The sequence below is a fragment of the Kryptolebias marmoratus genome, linkage group LG1, assembly GCF_001649575.2.
Source record: "Kryptolebias marmoratus isolate JLee-2015 linkage group LG1, ASM164957v2, whole genome shotgun sequence".
Taxonomy (NCBI): domain Eukaryota; kingdom Metazoa; phylum Chordata; class Actinopteri; order Cyprinodontiformes; family Rivulidae; genus Kryptolebias; species Kryptolebias marmoratus.
The window spans coordinates 10,231,368-10,243,930 of NC_051430.1; the positions used below are offsets into that span (position 1 = coordinate 10,231,368).

The following is a 12,563-nucleotide window of genomic DNA, read 5'->3' on the forward strand; positions in this document are numbered from 1 at the left end:
CTCCCATCTTAAATAAAGAAAGAAATAAATGTCTTTTTTCTCAAAAATATCAGCTTTTCATGTGGAGCCCATTTTAAAAACCTTTACACCACAGCCAATTTAGCAATTTATGGTTTCTCAAATAAAATATTGTGATTAATATGATTTGTCTGCCAAAGGTTTCCCCATGCTGCACAGGTGATGCCACAGCTAGCTGCTGCTGTCTCCATTTGTGTTTGCAAATAACCATAGAGATGTATGTAAGGAACCATAAAATGCAAAACTGATGGTGTAAAGTGTTTTTATTGTCAGGATTTACAAAGTAGTCAACAGTGAGCAGCTCGGCGACAGACAGGCTCAGGAGGCAACGAATAAAGGTCAGTGACTTTATTTACAGTGAACAGGAACCAGGATCTGGAAGGGAAGATAAGACGTAAGTATTGGTTTGGTTGATCGTAAATAGTAATGATAATTGAGTGGGTTTTGATTGTTGCTGTCTTACAGGTGGACAAGGGAATCCGGCATGGAGGAGAGGGGTACAGGAAGTTGTCTCTGGTGAAGGTTTCCAGGTTGGTAAGTTCTAGACGGAGAGGTAAGTATTACCAGTAGGTAGGTTCTCGCAGGAGGCAGACAGGCAACTGTGCAGGAAGGCTCAGGTGAGTGGCTCTCAGGTTTCTCTTCAGGCAGCGGCCAGTGACACAGACCAGACAGGACTCCGAGAAGCAGGTAACTCTGGGAGCACACAAAGGACACAAAAACATAAGTAAACACAAGGCGTTTCAGATTTCTTCTAGGTCAAGAATCTTTACCCAGGGCACGCGATGCTCCAGCGCTGATCTGATCCACACGGCAGCCTTAAGTACTCAGCCACTCTGAAGAACCTGATTCTCTGCAGCTGCGGGTGATTATGTAGCCGGCCAATGGGAGAACAGGAACCAGCAACCAGCAAACAGACTCACAGAATACCACATGTTCATACAAAATGGCTTTTGTATGAACAGTTAAAATGTTTTGATATTGGAGCTGAAAAAAAAAAGTTGAAAACAAGTCTATTAGTTAGTTAGGGTTAATTTACATAAGAAACCTATAGTGGAAAAGAGGTCATCCATTGTCAGCTTGTTTGTTATTTAAAAAATAAACTGTCTTTGCTCAGCAAATTTATGACTATATCATTAATTTTTTCATTTATCAGTTTAAAAAAGTGAATGACACATAAAACATTAATTACAGCATACATATATTTTATGCTGTTTTATACTTATAATGGACAAATTTGCCTAATATTTCTGACTCTACAGCTCCTTAGTTACCTACTTCTTTGTTACTAGAAGCAAATAATAAAGATCACATGGCGACAGCCTGCCTAAATGAAGCATTTTATGGCCTGTTAAAACCACATGAGTTTCCACATGAAACTGTACCTGAAGTCTAGCTAAGTTACCACCAGACCAAAAAAAAAATATCTTGTCAAGTGGCTATTATCGGTCTTATATGGCAACTGACTTATTTGTAACATGTGTATAAAATGAGTCAGCTTGATACTGAAAAGATGCGCCATTTTTTTAGAAAAGGTGTAAAACAAACCAAGACAATGGCTGCTCTCTGCTGCAGGGGTCTCCACAGTAAGCAGACTTGCATGGTAGATTTATGCCATGTTTTATGCAGTTTTACGCCAAATACCCTTCTTGACGCAACCTGGCCTCAAACCTACAGCCTCAGGATTAATAAACTGATCTGATTACGCATGTTTATTAAACAAATTTCTGTGCAATTATTTAGTACTTTTAGCATGAAAAAAATGAAGAAGCAACATGATGCCCTTGTAGAAGTTTAAATCATTTTCAGGTGAACTGCAATGGAAAAGAACTGAAAAACCAGTAAACATCAACTCTTTTAAAACACCCAAAGTTGAGCTTTACCACACAAACAGACTGCATTAATTGCTGCAATCCTGCTGCTCACAGAGCAAAATCAGGGAAAGATAGTCTATGAAATTAGATAGATAGTCATACTATCGTCATATTACTTCATCAAGACTGAAATTATTTTGTCTCAGTTCAAAGTTAGGAATATTCACCTCCATCACCTTTAAATAACTGTTTTAAAGTGAATAAAATAAAAATGTTTTATGTTCACATGTGCTGGCTATGCTTTACCTTCAAGTATTTGTTCGAGTAATACATTAATAACTAATCCTTTCTCTCCTCTGCCCGTAAAAAATTGTTTGCTGTCTTCCCCATAAGATGTTTAAAAAATGGTTTTTAGATTCATTTCCTTGATGGGAGCAAATTGTATTATGTTAACCTCCAAAGGCTGCCTTTTGTTCCACTGAACCTTCGAAGACAGCAGGGTGTCTGACTCTGCAAAAATCCCTGTGAAAAGATGGAAATATTTAGTCATTGTAAAACTGAAGCTGCGAACAGCCCATAATGCAACACTTTCACCATGACAGATAATATCGCAATAAGCCCCATTCAAAACTTGTCTCATGCATCTAAAACAGAGATAAACACTGATAAGTTAATTTGAGATTTGGTAGACCTCATTTACTCAACAAATATTAGGATTTAACATGGTCTTCAGGTCTAAGTGTATTTGTAAATATTTTTCTTAAATAAATGCCCAACAGCATACCATGTTTTATTTAATATGCTGAAAAATGCAGTGTTAGCGGTGAGACCAGATGCCCAAAGATGCAAGCATTGCACACGCACACCCACGCACACCCACACACACAAACAAATAAACAAACAAAAAAACCACAATGCCTCTTCAGAACTGTTTTATTCATGTACCCCACCTCTCGGGGTCACCCTTTACAGATCACAAGTCTGTCTCACATGACCAGTATAGTTGACTTATGCAAAAACAAAGATGGAAATATAAGGTTTTTGCTTGCTAGCAATGTCTTAAAACATATTTTTATTAAAAGCCTAGCATTCCTTGAAAAATGCACTTCCCTTTCATGCCAGAGTTTTAAATGTAATTACAGCTATTTTGATCACGCCTTGTAAATGTGCAATCTCTTGTGATACTGCAAGACCTAGTGAGATGTGTTCATGCTTGCCATCTTGCATGCCAAAGTTTAAAACAAATATTTCATGCAATCTGTTAGTACTTATAGTATGTATTTTAAATGAGTCCCAGTTACTACCACAGCCTTTGGTAAGACTGATTAGCTGTGGCAGCCTTCTTGAAAAGAGTTGACTTTAAAAAGCTATTAGTTGTAGATGTACATCCAATGATTACTTTCTGATAGTGTCATTACAATCCATCTAGTGGTTCATAAAATACATAGATTTACAGCTATTTTGTGCTTTCTAAAGTCAGTTGGCAGTGGCAGCCATTTTGAATTAAGTTGTATCCAAAAGTTTATTCAGTTGCAGATGTTCATCAAGTGGTTACTTTTGGAAAATTTTAATAAAAAAGATCCAGTTGTCCAGCAGATATTTTGTAAACAAACAGTCGTGGTTGAATCCAATAGTTTGAAAAACAGGTCTTGCATGATCAGTTAGGGTTCATAATATAAATTGGGCATGACTTTCAGCTAAAAGAACACACCAAATTATAGCTCAGTACTTGTAAAATTAACTGAGTTAAAGCCATTTTTATATTTGCTAAAATTGCTTAGCTGTGGTGGCCATCTTCAGTCAGGCAGACTACAAAAGTTATTCTGTTGTAGATGTATATCCAATGTGTCCATTGGTTTATGAGATATTTTGTTAACACAACAGAAAGACAAGAACACAGATGTGCACATACACACACACGTAGATGAAAACATTGTTGGTGATGGTCAATAATGAATATCAAAGAGCTGTAAGCAAAAGATGTCCAAAGAAACAACCAATGACCAGCACTCCTTCATTTATAGTCACAACAAAAAGACTTCTAATGATCACCATGTTTGCTATATATCAAATATGCTATAATTACTATAGTAATGTAATTAAATACGATGTAGGCATAAATAATGTTCTAATTTAAAAGAAATGGTAATCTGTTTTGTGTCACATTTATTGTCTTAAGTAGTCCGAAGTGATTAACCTGAACATTTGAAACGACAACAATAAACCACATAATGCATGCTTTTGCTACAATTGTAATCCAGCTCATTGAAGAAAACTGGACTTTCTTGCAGAGTGTGTTTGCCCTGCAGTTTACCCGACTCCACAGGGACCCACATCACTGTGCTGCCCTCAGGTTTAACTATTGTACCTTGATTAAAAATTGAACAGAACTGTCATTGTGTTCAGCTGTGTTTTTTACTTGTTTGTTTGTTTATTCTAAAGGAAGAACGTACATTATCATACCTCTTTTTGCAATTTTTTTGAGCAGGTGAATAATGTAGTCAGAGTCACTGTGGCTGAAATGTCAAGCTGATTTCTCCTTGCTTTGCAGAGCAGGGGCCCGGTGGCCAAACAGCCTGTCTCACACTGGCAGGCTGCTGCCAAGGGTCCATTGTGTTTGTCACCATCTGTCTACACCTGTCAGACATGTTGTCTTTCATTTTGAGGCTCCGCCATCAGGTGTGGGTGCCTGCTCACACACCAATACACACATCAGAGCATGCATGTGTGCGTTTGTGAGTCACCACACTATTGATTTCTTATATCTGTGTCCACACATGCACAGATGTACTTTCCCCAAAGCAGCGACCCATCAGTTTCAGACAGCGTCTCAGAGAATTGGGTTCTGGTTTTAGAGTCCTCAGACTTGGTAACACTACAAACTGTAAGATGGCCATTCACACCCCCCTCACACATCTGTCACAGCTGATAGCATTCCCTAACTATTAGGAGCCATGGTGAAAAGGGCTGTAGAGTACATGCTATCTTCTGTCAAATGAAAAGAAAAAAAAAAAACACTGCAACAAAATGAAAAATAAAAAGACTTGGAATAAATATATATATATATATATATATATATATATATATATGCTGAATTTTTGCAACCCTAAAACTGCCATTTTCTTCAAAAATATATGTGCCATTGTTTTAGTATTTGTCTCCTAATAAAAGATATCTCAAAACTGTTCTACTGTATATGCTCTGCTGAAGAGGAAGGTGCAGCAGTACAAAAGTAGACTCAGAAACTGGGGGTGTCATGTTGTGCTGTCTGTTCTGCACAGCAGAAATATGGAGCTCTGACAGAGTTTAAAAAAAGGGGTCAATAGATGATAGGAGATTTTCCTCTGCAGGTTCAGGGAGTCAGGGCAACCTGCACCTGTTTGTTTTTTGAAGAGCCGGTGTTACCAAAATAACTTTGTGAAATTTTCTGTCTTTTCTTGAAACCAGTAGATGCTAGTCAGCTGAAGAAAAAGTGAGTCTGAAAAGAGCAAACGGGGAGAGAAATCCTGTTACCATTCATGCAATCTCATGCCTTTTTTGAGTTGCTGCAGACACAGACACAGTTTCACTCTTTGTGTACCCTCACACACATCGCATTCACATCCGTGCACACAACAGCATCATTAATAACACACCCACAATGCTGCAGGGGGTAAATTATTACTATTTTTCATGTCACACACATAACAAATCCCACAAACCAAAATTATGATTCCCACCACCCCCAAAACAGAAATGGCAAGAATAATATGCTTTGGAGTTAGTATTGATTTAGTTTTCCTGGATTCCCTCATTTTATCACTTTTCATGATTACTCGGGTGTTTTATTGTTTCCTAGTAAGTCGGTGTTGTTGCTTTTGCTTTTGCTTTTGAGCGACAGGAACAGTAAAGAGAAATGACACCAATACACAGAAGGAAGAAAATATCCAGGTGAAAAAAATTGTGACATTTATTGTTTTCCCTGGCCAAAAATGTAATTTTAATGTAGTGAAAAAATGCAGCTAGCATCATACAACACGCTTTATTAACAGATTTTTTTAAAACTGGCATAAAGAAAATACAATTCATATGATTTGTATGACAAAAAATGCTATTAAAATTCCAAAGAGTGTCAGTGAGCACACACCTCCCACCTGAAGTATAATGTCAATGCAGGAAAGGCTGTAGAGACCTAAGGGGGGAGGTTTCTTTAATCCTGCTTCTACTGAATTTCTGACAATTACCACCCACATGCACATATTGTATATTTTCCTCCTGCCTGCCTGCACTAAATTTCTGACAATTATACCCCCCACCAGCACTGGTACATTCAGACTTTTCATGGAATAGGTCTATTCATTTTGTACCTTCTTCACAACAGAGAAAATTATCCAAGTGAGAGTTTCATCCACTTTTGTATTTGTACTTTAAAGTTCTGCTTTAATGCTCTTCTCAACTTAATTTGTTGACTCCATCACTGGGGTTAAAGGAACCCCTGCAGTCATATTGACACTCACTTTTTTTCTGACCACTGTTCAGGTAAACAGCCTGCTCCACCACAATTAAAACCTGCTGCCGTCAAAGGCAAGCAGTCATGCTATTAGCCATGTCTGTGTGTGTGTGAATGCATTTGTCTATCTGTTTGCAAAATATCTCATGAACCAGAAGAGACAATGTGACTCTCAGAACTTAATCACTGAATGAAGATCTAAAATTGATTAACTTTTGGAGTCAACCAAATTCAAGATGACTGCCACAGCTAATCAGATTAGCAAACCCAAAGATGTCTATAAAACAGTCAATCTCATTGATGTTGAGATGAAATTTGATGTGGTAGTAACTTAGAATGAACCCCAACATATACTCCAAGCATAATATCTTCACACATAGAATATGCATGCAAGATCTTTGTTTAAAACTTGGGGATACAAGGTGGAGGGAGATATGCATTTTTGTAAGGAGTTCTAGTTTGTTTTTCTTTTGGAATCAGGTCAGGAGTCTAGGTCCTTAAATTTAAACCAGTTTTACCCATAACCTTAAAGGTTCAAGTTGTTTGTTGGCAGGGGGCATCTCAAATGCTTTGATGGACTTCTGCACTACTGCACTTCCATCCGTCCATCTTCTTCCGCTTATTCGGGGTCGGGATGCGGGAGTAGCAGCCTAAGTAGGGAGACCCAGACTTCCCTCTCCCCAGCCACTTGGGCCAGCTCCTCTGTGGGAATCCCAAGGCGTTCCAAGACCAGCCGAGAAACATAGTCCCTCCAGCGTGTCCTGGGTCTGCCTCTGGGCCTCCTCCCGGTGGGACGTGCCCGGAACACCTCACCAGGGAGGCGTCCAGGAGGCATCCGAACCAGATGCCGATGCCACCTCATCTTCTGTACTTCTCATTCTGTTAACAGGGACTTATTGGACTGAAAGTATTAATTTAAGATGTTCATTTTATTTTTATGTTTTTCATACACAAGAGTTATCAAATAAAAAAGGGCCGGGCTTTTAACTCTTTCTATAATAAAGCACATTTACTATTCAAAGTATTTAGGTCAGGCTTAAAGGTGTACAGCCAGTTTTACATTGGACATAATGAACTTCACGTATAACAGGTTACTGCATGTTTGTCGTAGTGTTTATTGAAAAATAATCAAATGTAACTTTTCTGTTTGTGTACAGAGGTGCACATCCTCAGCAGCCTCTTTGGTCTAAATTTGTTTGTATTTCTTATGTAGCAGAAAGGAATTGATTTTCAAAAAGTTGAGCAAAAGATTAGTCATAAAGCTGATATTGATGACAGAGGGGCTGAGCTTATATAATACAAACAAAACAGAATGTGATGTTCCTTCGTGTAAATCCCCTGACTGGTGGTCAAAGCTCGGTTTGTCATCAATAGATCTGCTCGGTTCTTTGTGTCTGTAAAAATCCTCCACAGGCTGGCTCTCAATGATACTGCCATCTAAAATTGATTTGCACATCCTCATGCTAAGCTTCAAAAATGAATTCTTGCAAAAGCTATTATTATTATTACTTTTTTACCAGCAGACTATTTATCTCGTGTCAAAATGTTTGTCAAAAATAAATAAGCTCTCCATGATCTGCAAGGTTGTAATGGTTTTCAAAACTAATTCCAACTCAGTCATATTCTAAGGTTTACCGTTGTTTGATTACAAGTCTGTCCAGTTTACAGTTAACAACAAAAAATACAAACTATCTAAGACAAAGATGCTTAAAGATGAGACAGACAAAAGCCAAAAGCCAAAACAGTGATCCAAAACCTGTTTTTAGTGCTTTTCATGTACATTTATTGTTAAAATTGTTTGTTTTTTTTACTTTCTTTTTTTTTTTAACAGAAAGTCATATTGCCTAACAGAGGTTTTATTTGAGCACCTCAACTTTTCCAAGCAGAAAAACAGTAGGATGAAAGCATAGGAAACAGGGGGTTTCTGAATAAGCTCTTAAAAGAAAGAGTTAAAGATGAGAAAGACAGAACAGACATAAAAAGAAACACTTATATACATGTGGCAACCTGGGGGTTGAAATCCAAGTGATGGAACAGAAAGACTCCGGGCCCTATTACCACTGGATGAGCCCTCCCGTTCCCACCTAATAGCTTCAGCCCTGACATCAAGTAAAGTAGCTGCAGGTTTCTCCCGTACAAACTGTTTCAAGGCACGCCGCAGTGGACCATCTAGAACATGCTCCACAAACTGATCCCTCAGCAATACATCAGCATTAACCATGTTAGTGGGTGCAGAGGCTTTAACCTTCTCCATTAATCCCATTAATGCAAGTGAAAATTCTTGAAGGATTTCCTCCTCCTGCTGCTTTCTAGAAAAGAAAGCCTCTTGCAATGAGACATAGGAATCAGTACAACCATATACCTCGTTTAGCACTCTAATAATGCAAGCTGGATCAGTCCGTTCAGCACTAGAGCGGTATCTGAGCTCCTCGCGCCTCACCCTCCAAATGATCATACAAATAAAAAGCCTGATCAACAGGTGATAAGTGACGTGCCCTCATACAGATCTCAGCTTCCTCCAACCATTCATTTAACCCTATACCTGACCTTCCCCTGAACATTGAACATTTCCTGTCACGAGGCACAAACACTAACCTCTCTGACACAAGGGGACCCGGGGCGGGCAAAGCACTCTGAGATGTGCTTGAAGTAGAAGGGGCAGTGGGTGACTGTTCCTGACGCAATCGTTCGTTGTCTGCTTTCAATTGGGCAATCAAGTCCCGCATTTCTTGAATCTCCTCCTCCTCCATGATCTGGATCCTTTGTTATTAGATTAGCTCGCTGCTGTTTTGCCTGTACACAGAACACAATTCTCCAAAGCGAACAAAACAAGGCCACTACGCAAACAGAAAAACAAAACCAAAACAAACAAAAAAAAAAACCCCAAAAGAATCAAGTCTCCTTTTACACAGCAGTTATCCTTCCAACAACGCCACTTTGTGGCAACCTGGGGGTGGATTTTCTTTTTATGATGAACCCAAATATAAAATATTAAAGGTTATAATGACCAACAACGCCACCTGGAATAAATCCAGGAAAATAATGTAATAAGGACACAGTTAAATTCTGCTGGAAATGAGGAGACAAGATTCAGAAAGTTCTAGAAAATTTATTAAACTTCAATATTTCCTTTTAAAATAATAATCTGAAATTGAATGATTAAACGGTGAATGCAGTCAACAAGATTATAATAAAATGTCTAAATTTCAGAGGAAACTGAGGCTTACCAATGGGGAAGTAGTGAGGGAAGGGGCAACATCTAGTGCAGGAAAAGGGAGCACCCTGGACACTACAAAAACACAGCAAACAAGGAAAGAAAAGGTGCTCCAACTACACACACACACACACACACACACAAGACACCGCCACCAGGGGTCACCACCGCCACCACAGAAGCCTCAGTCCCTAAAAGAAAGACAAAAATGAAACAATATGAATAAAACAGTGATACAAATGCAATACAGTGTTCCACTTTATCCCTTAAGTAGCGCCATCAATGCGCCCAGCAGCAGGGAAAGTTCAGGTTTGTCTTTTAAAACAAGTTATAGGTAGGCAAAACAGCAGCGAGTGCCACTCCAGGTGCAGTGCTGATGAGTCGGAAGNGCAACTGCTTACCTGTGACCTGATAAATGACTGCACTGCCAAATAACCAGATCCACTTCCACCTTTATGCGGTGCAACTGTAAGAAAATGCTATGTGAAGGTTTTGTTTACATGGGGTGATGTTACCTAGCCACACTAGCTCTTACCTTCCTGTCAAACAAATGACTGGACAGATCGGTCCAGATATTGGAGGTGCAGCAGAGGAGGCTAAGCAGATAAACCGATTAACATCAATAACTCATCAAAACGAAAAACAATAAAACAGTCACGCTTACCCAGAATGGTGCAAACAAAGGAAGCAGATTGAATTGACGTCACAACGCAAGCAGCCTCACAACAGGTGCAGGCTTGCTTATGTGCAGCAGCTGAAATTGGCCTTAAAGTGGCAGCGTACCATTTATGCTGCTACATACAAATTGAACACTTTTAAAGTAAAACAGTGACTAAATCATTTTGGTCACTGTTCATCAATCTATCTATTTTCTGCTGCTTATCCGTGTTTGAGTCAAAGAGGCAACAGGTCCAGGAGGAAAATCCAGGCATTCTATTCTTCAGGAACACTGTCTAGCTCCTCCTGGGGGATCCTTAGGCATTCCCAGGTCAGAGAGGATACATAATCCCAACAAGCTCTGGGTTCTCCTCATGGTCTTCTCCCAGTGAAGCATGGCTGGAAAACCTCCAGAAGGAGGCATCCTAATCAGATGACCTCAGCTGACTCCTTTTGATGTGGTAAAGCAGCAACTCGACCCAAACCTTGGCCACCCTTGGCCACCCATCATAGAAGATGGTTAGAACATATATGGACCAGTAAATTGATTCATTATGAAAGCAGAGATGAGACTTTGAAGTTCCAAAACCAGACACCCTCCTCTCTACGACTGCAACTTGAGATCCTGTCCATGAACACCACAACAGAATTGGAAATGAGGGATGAATTCTTTGAGAAATTTATAAAATGGCATTCCAGGAAATGTGCTAATTTATTTCATAAACATCCTGTAGGATGTCATAATGTGTCAATTAGGGAAAAAAAGTTAAACATGAAACATCCAAAGCATGGCATGTGACTGGAACAAGAATGTTTCAGTGCAGTCTTATTTAAATGACTTTAATCCTGCTCAGGTTGACAGGAGGAAGCTCTTGGCATTTCTTTAAAAGCAGTTTTCTGTACTCAGCTACTGCCTGCTGAGAACCTGCTGTGATAGCAGCCAATATAAAGTTGAATAAATGATCATGGTTTTCATGTTATGTGTAGAAGCTGAACTCTCACTCTCTGCACTGCAGCTCACGTCCACAATGGCTCAGCAAGAGCAAAACTCTTCACATAAATTCCTGCCTGTGACAAAATATCAAGACTTTGTAAAATAGATATAATATCACAGAATCAGGTCCGATTAACATGTTGCTCAAAGTGCATTTAGTCAAAGCTATCCATCTTTTTGTTTAAAGTCTTGTAAGTCTCAAAATCTTAAAAGGTACATGTTTTGCATGAGCTTTATAATTAAAATCAATATAATGCAAAATAAAAGATCTATGTATAATCATTCTAATGCAGGATTATTTTAAACACGCATTTCTCTGATTAAATGCATGTTGCCTGCCACCTTTCATGCTAAAGTTATAGATTAAGATCATCTTATGCTGAAGAATGACAAAGGTATAGGCATTTTGGTCAAATCTTGAAATTAACATTATGCAAAAGCTTATGTGATATTGCGATATCTTGCACAATGTGTCAGACTCTAAGCTTCTGCACATCACATTTTATCTCAGTATTTGTAAATATTACTGAGTTATAGCCATTTTTGTCCCGGCTATGGTCAATCAGCTGTGGCAGTCATCTTTACCTCAGTGGTTAAATTAATGAGCTGAAGATATACAACCAATAGTTTCTATTTAGCAGTTTCATTGAAATACATTCAGTAGTTCATAAGATATTTTGATAATATGCAAAGCTGACTCCAACAGTTATTGATAAGGTTTTAAGCAAACATGTTGCGCTTAAATATACATGTTGAGGAAGATGCTCAGCTTCTGCCACACTATATTTGAGCCTAATATAAAATATTAAAATATTTGAGTTGTAGCAATTTTTGTTTTTATAAGATTAGTTAGCTGTGGCAGCCATCTTAAACTGGGTTAATTCCATTATTTGTAGATATCAATCAAATTAATACATTTATTTTAAATATATGGAAAATTTGTTCAGTGTTTAATAAGTTACTTTGCAAACAGACAGAGTTGACTCCAAATGGTATTAGCTTCTTTTTAAGTTTCAAACAGAGATCTTGTGGGATCTGTTAAGAGCTCAGAGTACAAATCGGTGATCAGTCTCAGCTACCAGTACACCAAATTTTAGCTCAATGTCTGCAAAAAGTTAGACATTTTTGTGTTAGCTAATATTGCTTTGCTGAAGCAGCAATCTTGAATTGTGTTGACTTAAAAATATAATCAGCTATTAATGTTAATCCAGTGATTACTTTTTGAAAACATATTTTAAATCCTTTCAGTAATTCATGAGATATACAAACAAACACCCACAAATATGGCCTCTTTACTCCACCTGTGCCTTTTTGGTGGTGACCAATGACTAAGAAACCTGTAATTAGATGTAAAACACAAAATATAAATGCAATAATTTA

The 12,563-nt window shown here is 38.3% G+C and overlaps 2 long non-coding RNA genes across 2 annotated transcripts; both read right to left on the minus strand.

The window, feature by feature from the left end:
• Nucleotides 1-277: 277 nt before the first annotated feature.
• LOC119617955 lies at nt 278-985 on the minus strand. Its single transcript, XR_005234452.1, has 3 exons — nt 789-985; nt 482-711; nt 278-393 (listed from the first exon to the last, which is right to left on the minus strand). It is a non-coding gene; the product is annotated as an uncharacterized LOC119617955 (long non-coding RNA).
• Nucleotides 986-5,782: 4,797 nt separating this feature from the next.
• On the minus strand, nt 5,783-10,492 carry LOC112450457. The gene is made up of 4 exons (XR_003039095.2): nt 10,197-10,492; nt 10,068-10,128; nt 9,934-9,998; nt 5,783-9,723 (listed from the first exon to the last, which is right to left on the minus strand). It is a non-coding gene; the product is annotated as an uncharacterized LOC112450457 (long non-coding RNA).
• Between the last annotated feature and the right edge of the window lie 2,071 nt (nt 10,493-12,563).